Below are 7,211 nucleotides of genomic sequence, written 5' to 3'. Positions count from 1 at the left end.
TATATCTCGGATGAGACCCGATCAACTTGATTCACATATTGCAATGATACGAGCTCTCCGACAACAATTGGGAATATATCGCTATCGGATTAGTCTTCTATAAATTTCCACGGATGTATTTTTTAGGATTTAATTATGTACTCCCTCTGTCCCAAGATATTAGACTCGTATACCACTTTGGGGTGTCCAACATACTTGAGTCATTTCTATTTATGGTAAAAATCTACTCTATTACCAACTCCACTTACACCACTAAACACCACCACCTAAATTCTTGTGCCAAAAGAAATGAGTCTAATATTTTGGGACGAAGGGATTAATTTTTAATTTGTAGGATTTTAAATTTTTAGTTATGTAATTTTTTATTTTTAGGATTTTAAGTATGTAATTTTTTATTTTTAGGATTATAAGTATGTAATTTTTATTTTTTTGCAATTTGTAATAGTAGTTCGGATATTTTTAATGCATTTTAATATTGTGAAAATGTTTTTAGTAATTGAAATATTTAAATTGAATAATAGAAATGTTGGACCATTGAGCATGCTCTTGCAGAAGAGCATGGATGTGGGTGTTGTGCTCTTGCGGAAGAGCAAGGAGTAAAAAATGAATAAAAGTGGGTCCCGGCTCACATCCATGAGAGCATGGATGTGGATGATCTAATCATCGAATTCAATCCTATTTACGATATTGATGATATTTTAGGTCCAATTCAATAGTATAACCAAAGATACAAAAACACTTAACGTCATAATTCAGTTTAATGGCTCTCAACTCAAAATGCAAATTTGTAATTAGGGGTGTGCATTCGGGTTTTGGTTAATTTTTTCGCCCAAACCGAACTGACCCTGAAAAACCGAATTCAGGCAAAAACTAAAATCGAACCGAAACCGACAAACCAAAAACCGAACTTAAAAAACTGAATTAAACCGAAAAATTGAAATTACATAAAAAACCTAAAAACCGAAAATCATAAAACCGAAAAAACCGAATAATAAAACCGAAAATCTGGAGAAAAAAAAAACAGCACAGAAATGTCCATAACTTGATACAAACCATTACAAACCATAACACAACACATAAATATCCATAACAACTTGATACAAACCATTACAACTTTAAAAAATAGCATAGCACAGAAAATTTCAGCCATTACAAACCATAACAACTTGATAATATCCATAATCCATCAAGGCATCAACCAACAAATACAAAATGCAATCCACATTCCACATTCCACAATAAAAAAATAAAAAAAAAACCATCAACCAAAATGTCTTCAGTAGCATATTATACCAAAATAAATCCAAAATGAAGTTCCATGACAAGTCTTCAATATTGTCCAAGTTTCAACAAATAATGGAGATTGATTAATTTGTTGAATCTTGAGTACACATCAATGCAATACCTACACAAAAAGAGTTATATAAGTACTACTATAAATGAAATAATCAATAACAAAAAACTAAAATGCATAAAACTACCTTCTTCTATCTTTTGGACATCTTCAAAAATTTCTTCAACACTAAATTTGGAAGACTTGTGAAACCAATTTTGACCACAAACAAGATACTCGATAACTTTAGGACTTAAAGAGCTCCTAAATGGATCAAGAACTCGGCCTCCGGTGCTAAAAGATGGCTTAGATGCTACAATGGAGATAGGAACTGCTAGAATATCACAGGTAGCTTGGGAGAGTACAAGATATTTATATTCATTATTTTTCCACCAATCCAAAAGGTCAAAATTTGGCCCACCACTCTCAATATCCTCCTTGAGATATTTCTATACATCATTGACATCATCATGCCTTTGGTGAAAAGTCTCATACACGGAACCCACCATTTTCATAGCATTCTTCAATACATCATTATCATCCCGTGTAGCATTTGACAAATTCAATTCTGCATGTCCTACATTTTGTTGGAGATTGGTTGTTTGTAATCATCACACATGTTTAACTAATTCAACCTCAACTTCATTTCCAAATGAGTTAGCCAACTCATCATCGTACATATGTGCCAACACAAGTTTCATCAACTTCAACTTGTATCGAGGATCAACAACAACAGCCATGAAAATGAGCTTATTCAGCTTCCTAGGATTCCCCCAATATTTGTCAAATTTTTCTTTCATTTTCTTTGCCATGATATTCAATTCAAAATCATCACCCTTTATGAAAGCCTTCAACAATGGATGCACTTTGTAAATCTCATGAAGAAATAAATTAGTGGTAACATATAAAGATCCGAAAATCTTACTAGTTGCCTCATAAAAAATCCTCAAGAAATTCAACATTAATTTTGCTTTTCTCCAATCTTCCTCTTTTGGCACCCCCTGAACTCTATCTCCATCCACATCCTCATCATCATCCTCATCCTCATCATTATCAACTTCAAGGTCCTTGTGTTAACTTCAAGATCTTTTTTTATATGTAGAGTATATCAACTCGTACCTATAGAAAGCTTGCTCAAATGTTGTTGCAGCTTCCAACATGAAGAATGTTGAGTTCCATCAAGTAGCAACATCTAAGCACAACATGGTCTTACTAGATATTTTTTTCTAGTTCACAACACTCCTTAAATTTTGCTAGCCTAGTAGATGAGTGCCTAATAAACCGAACAACATTTCTGATTTTCTTCACCGAAGGCCCAATCTCTTTCAAGCCTTTTTACACCACTAAATTGAATATATGAGCAATGCACCTCATATGAATATAGTCACAATTTCCAACACTTCCCCCCCTCCTTATTGCCTAAAAGTTCTTAAATAAAACAATGCAACATTATTCGAAGAAACATTATCAAAAGTAATGGTGAACACCCTATTGATTCCCCAATCATGCAAGCATTTCTCAATTTCCAAACCAATATCTATACCTTTATAACTAGAAATTGGACAAAAAATAATAATTTTTTTGTTCAATTTCCAATCATTATCAATATAGTAAGCAGTCAAACACATGTAGTTCACTTTTTGTCAAGAAGTCCATGTATCTGTGGTAAGACACACTCTTTGGTTGGCCGATTTAAGCAATGTCATGAGCAATTTCTTTTCATCTTCATAGAACTTAAAACAATCACGTGAAACTGACCATCTAGATGGAATCTTAGACTGAGGACATGACTTCAAACAACAGTATTTAAAATCCTCCCCTTCAACAAACTTAAAAGGCAACTCATCCACAATGATCATATAAGCTAAAGCTTTCCTAACCTCTTCTTGCTCAAAATTCCAATTACTAAGGGATGAGCTTTGGCCAGATTGTAACACCAACTGTGTTGCCTAGGACCTGTAGTTGAAACTTTATTGCATTTACCCAAATGTGCTTTAAGTGAAGAAGTGTCATTCTTAGAAGTGCCTATAGTACCCCGGGACCACATCGCTGCACACAGACGGTTGTATGAGGACTACTTCGCTCCGGAGCCGCGGTTTGAGGAGAACATGTTCCGGCGACCTTTTAGGATGCATCATATGATATTTCTGCGTATCGTGGGCACTTTAGAGCGTCGATACGAGTATTTCAGGATCAGGAAGGATGCGGTTGGTAAACCTGGCCACACGCCCATACAGAAGTGCACTACCGCAAATAGACAGCTGGCACGGAGGCGCGGCCGACATGTTCGATGAGTACCTCCACATCGGTGAGACGACTGCCCGCGAATGTCTGCGGTATTTTTTTGAGAGCGTTAGGGAGATATTCGGGGATAGGTATCTTCGGAAGCCTACCCCCGAAGATTGCTAGGCTCTGATGGATGCGCATTGGGAGTGGAAGAACTGCCCCGTCGCCTGAAAAGTGGTGTACACTACCGGTTTCAAAGGCAAGAATCCCACGATGACCTTGAAGCGGTAGCTGATTACCGGCTGTGGATTTGGCATGCATATTTTTGAGTAGCCAGCTCGAATAACGACATCAACGTCCTCCAGTCGTCGTCCATTTTCAACGAGCAGTGCATGGGCGTTGGTCTGGCCGTCAGTTTTGTCGCCAACGGCAACTAGCACAATATGGGCTATTATTTGGCGAATGGGATATACCTTATATGGCTCGTCTTTGTGAAGACGATCAGTGCGCAACAAACAAAAAGAAGATACATTTTGTGGGACGTTAGAGCCAGCGCGCAAGGATATGGAGCGAGCATTTGGTGTGCTCCAGGCTCGATGGGTGGCAGTGAAGGGTCCATCCCAGTTGTGGTATATTAATGTGAATCAAATTTTAGTCCTTTATTGTATTGTTTTAACAAACATCTTTAGGTGAAAAATAAACTCATTTTGATATATTGTAGGACAAAATACCAATCCATAAGAGAGAGAGAGGATGAAGAAAACAAAGGTCTGAATCTGGTCAGTAATCAGCCCTTTAAGATTAATTCAAAATTCTTCTACAAGTCCACCATTGCATTCACCTTCGAAAGAGTTTCGCGTTGATACCTCACACGCCTCAATCGGAGCCCGGTAGAAGATGATACGGCTGTTTTACGAAGACTGCGCAATGCAGTGCAAAACGCGCGACTGTGTCGAGAATCAGACAAAATGCACGACCGGGCGTTTTGCACTGCGCAAATCGCCCGACCGGACGTTTGTCACAAGGCCTTTTTTTCTTCAGTAACTATTTAAATAGCTAGGGCACGAGTTCCAATGCATCTTTTGGCTGCTGGAGGCGATTTTTAGAAAGAGAAAGAGGCTTGGAGTCCATGTTTTGGTTCTTATCTATGTCTTTATTTTCAATCCGTGTTGGGTTTTTCTAGGAAACCTAAACCGGTAATGGCCTTAACTTCATTGTCTCTTTAACTAGGAGTAGGGAGCTAACATAGATAAGGAACCCTAGGCTAAAACTGATCAGAGGATAGTCCGGGGTGGATCTTGTGTGTTGAACGTTCTTAGAATCCAATCTTGAGCTTACTATGCGACTGTAGGAGTGATGGGTTGGTGAGTAGAGCCTAGGAGAAGTGATCAGCTTATCCTAGGTGTAAAATTCCACGATCAGTGATCAGCTGCGTGAGAGCGTAAAATCAACACGATCCCGATAAATAATGGAAAGTAATTAGATTTTAGGATTCATGTGAACAAGCAACATGAAACAAGCTAGGAGTAGTCTTCCCTCTTTATCGTGATTCCCTTGTATTTTTCCTTCTCGTTTCGTCCTTCATTCGCCTCTTGATCAAAACTCAAAATTAAACTATTTTACTGTATTTAAGTTAGGTTTACTAGTTTTAGCAATTAATCTCCTCCTGTGGGTTCGACACCTTTTATACTGCATTGTACGTCTGTATACTTGCAGAAGTTGTATATTTAGGGAATTATTATTTGTTTTGTGTACTTAAATTGCACCCTAAACATCACAACAAGTTTTTGGCGTCGTTGCCGGGGAGGCATTAGTTGTTTGAACTTTGTGTGTTTTACTTTTTATTTTTCTTAGTTTTATAGGTAGTTAGCGTAGTTAATTTTTCTAGTTTTACTTAGGGTGCCCGTAATCCGTGTGTTTCTTGTGCAGATATTATATTGTGGAAGGAGGACGGAGCTTTTATGCAAAGCGAGTGGTTAGTGGTCATCAAGTTCTGAAGAGGTTGAGCGTTTCTCAACGGATGGCTTGACTCCCACTCTTAGGATTTTATGCTAGAACACTTCTTTACCACACACATGATTATTAGGACTAATCCCGGAGTTGTCGAGGTTCTCGCTTCCGATAGAGGGGTGACATCGTGCCAACTTAACCCCTTACTTGCTTTGATAATATTATTGTGTTGTGCTTGATATTTTCTGTCTGGATTGTGTTCTAGTTTGCAGAGATGTTCTATTTTTGTAGGCATCTATATATGAAAGTGTGAGATGTGAGAGACATCTGAATGTGATGTCTGTGGAGTGCAACAAGCCCATTCGAGCTCACACTTCGGTTATGGCCAAGAAGAAGATGAGGAGTTCTCATTTAATCCAATTGATCTGCTCCAGAGGAGGATATCTGTTCTCGAGAAAAGGCGAAATGATCCCGATTTCACATTTGGAGAAGAACTTGTAATAAAAAAAAAGCCTTGAGCGATTCAAAATGCAAGAAGTGAGAGATTTACGATTCTTAAAGATAAGGCATTTAAAGATGATCAGGATCTCACATGTGCCGAATTATGTGTTAAAATAGAGGAGTTGATAGAAGAGACTCTCAAGCATCCTGTAGCGACCTCTCTCCCGACTGAAGATGCAGTCTACCCTACTAAGTGCATCGAGACGCTAGATGATCCACCTATTCAACAAGTTTGTGAAGAAAAATAAGAGGAGTCACATCGATTGTGGAAGCAGTAAAGGAGGATGGGACGTGAGCTGCAGAGAGTATAGAGCCTCCATTTGTTGAGCATGAGTCTTGCCAAGAACTTGACTTGTTGACATTCCATAGCATCCAAGATCACCGGCCATCCACACCACCCCCAACTCGCAAGAAGAAGAAACTGAAGATAAAATTCCAACATTGGGGGTTGGTGGTCTCGAATCCCTTCTTTGTGTCTATGATGGGGATTCAACTTCTTAGAAGGAGGGATCTGGGAAGTTTGGTAATCCCACGGGTGAAAACTCATAAAGTTGGTAAGAATGTCTAGCAAAGACGTTAAAGAAAGGCGCTTGTTGAGAGACAACCAATGGTTTGTGGTGAGATTGTTTTAGGTTTGTTTTGTTTAGTTTTTATCTTGATCGCGAGGGTTTTCTTAACTCGGTTCTTTCTCTCGTTTTTTATCTTGAACCGGGTATTGTAAATAGTTCTTTTTCTAGTTTTGTTTTGTAGGAATAAGGACGAGCTACTTATGAGGAGCCGAGCCGAAGGAAAGAATTACCCGACCCGCCCACCCCGACTTAACATGATTTGAGGGACACTTCGTACCCATTTCTTTACTATTTTTTGTCCTTTGCGTTTCATGAGTATGCACATTGAGGACAATGAATGATTTAAGTTTAGGGGGGTGCTCGCATGCTTGCTTGATTAGTGTTGACTTTTGCTTAGATTCTTCTTATATTTGTGTATAAGTATGCTTGATTTTCTTCCTTCGAATGTCACTAGGCACATCGTTTCCTTTAGGATTTGTTGGTGTGGACTTAGTTTCTCTTAAGAGTTGCGCCGCGGAACCTTTCTTTCATTTATTAACCGCTTGGGAGCTATAACTTCCTTATTTCAATCAAGTGAATGTAGTGTCCTTAGTAGTCCGATTTCTTGAGCTAAGGAGAAAGGATAATTCCGG

The 7,211-nt window shown here is 38.4% G+C and overlaps 1 long non-coding RNA gene across 1 annotated transcript; it reads right to left on the bottom strand.

The window, feature by feature from the left end:
- Nucleotides 1–1,060: 1,060 nt before the first annotated feature.
- LOC125214950 lies at nucleotides 1,061–1,644 on the bottom strand. Its single transcript, XR_007175187.1, has 2 exons — nucleotides 1,482–1,644; nucleotides 1,061–1,405 (listed from the first exon to the last, which is right to left on the bottom strand). It is a non-coding gene; the product is annotated as an uncharacterized LOC125214950 (long non-coding RNA).
- Between the last annotated feature and the right edge of the window lie 5,567 nt (nucleotides 1,645–7,211).

This window comes from Salvia hispanica, chromosome 3, assembly GCF_023119035.1.
Source record: "Salvia hispanica cultivar TCC Black 2014 chromosome 3, UniMelb_Shisp_WGS_1.0, whole genome shotgun sequence".
In the NCBI taxonomy this organism is placed as follows: Eukaryota; Viridiplantae; Streptophyta; class Magnoliopsida; order Lamiales; family Lamiaceae; genus Salvia; species Salvia hispanica.
Note: the sequence above shows the minus strand (reverse complement) of the source record. Positions and strands in the feature narration are given on the sequence as shown.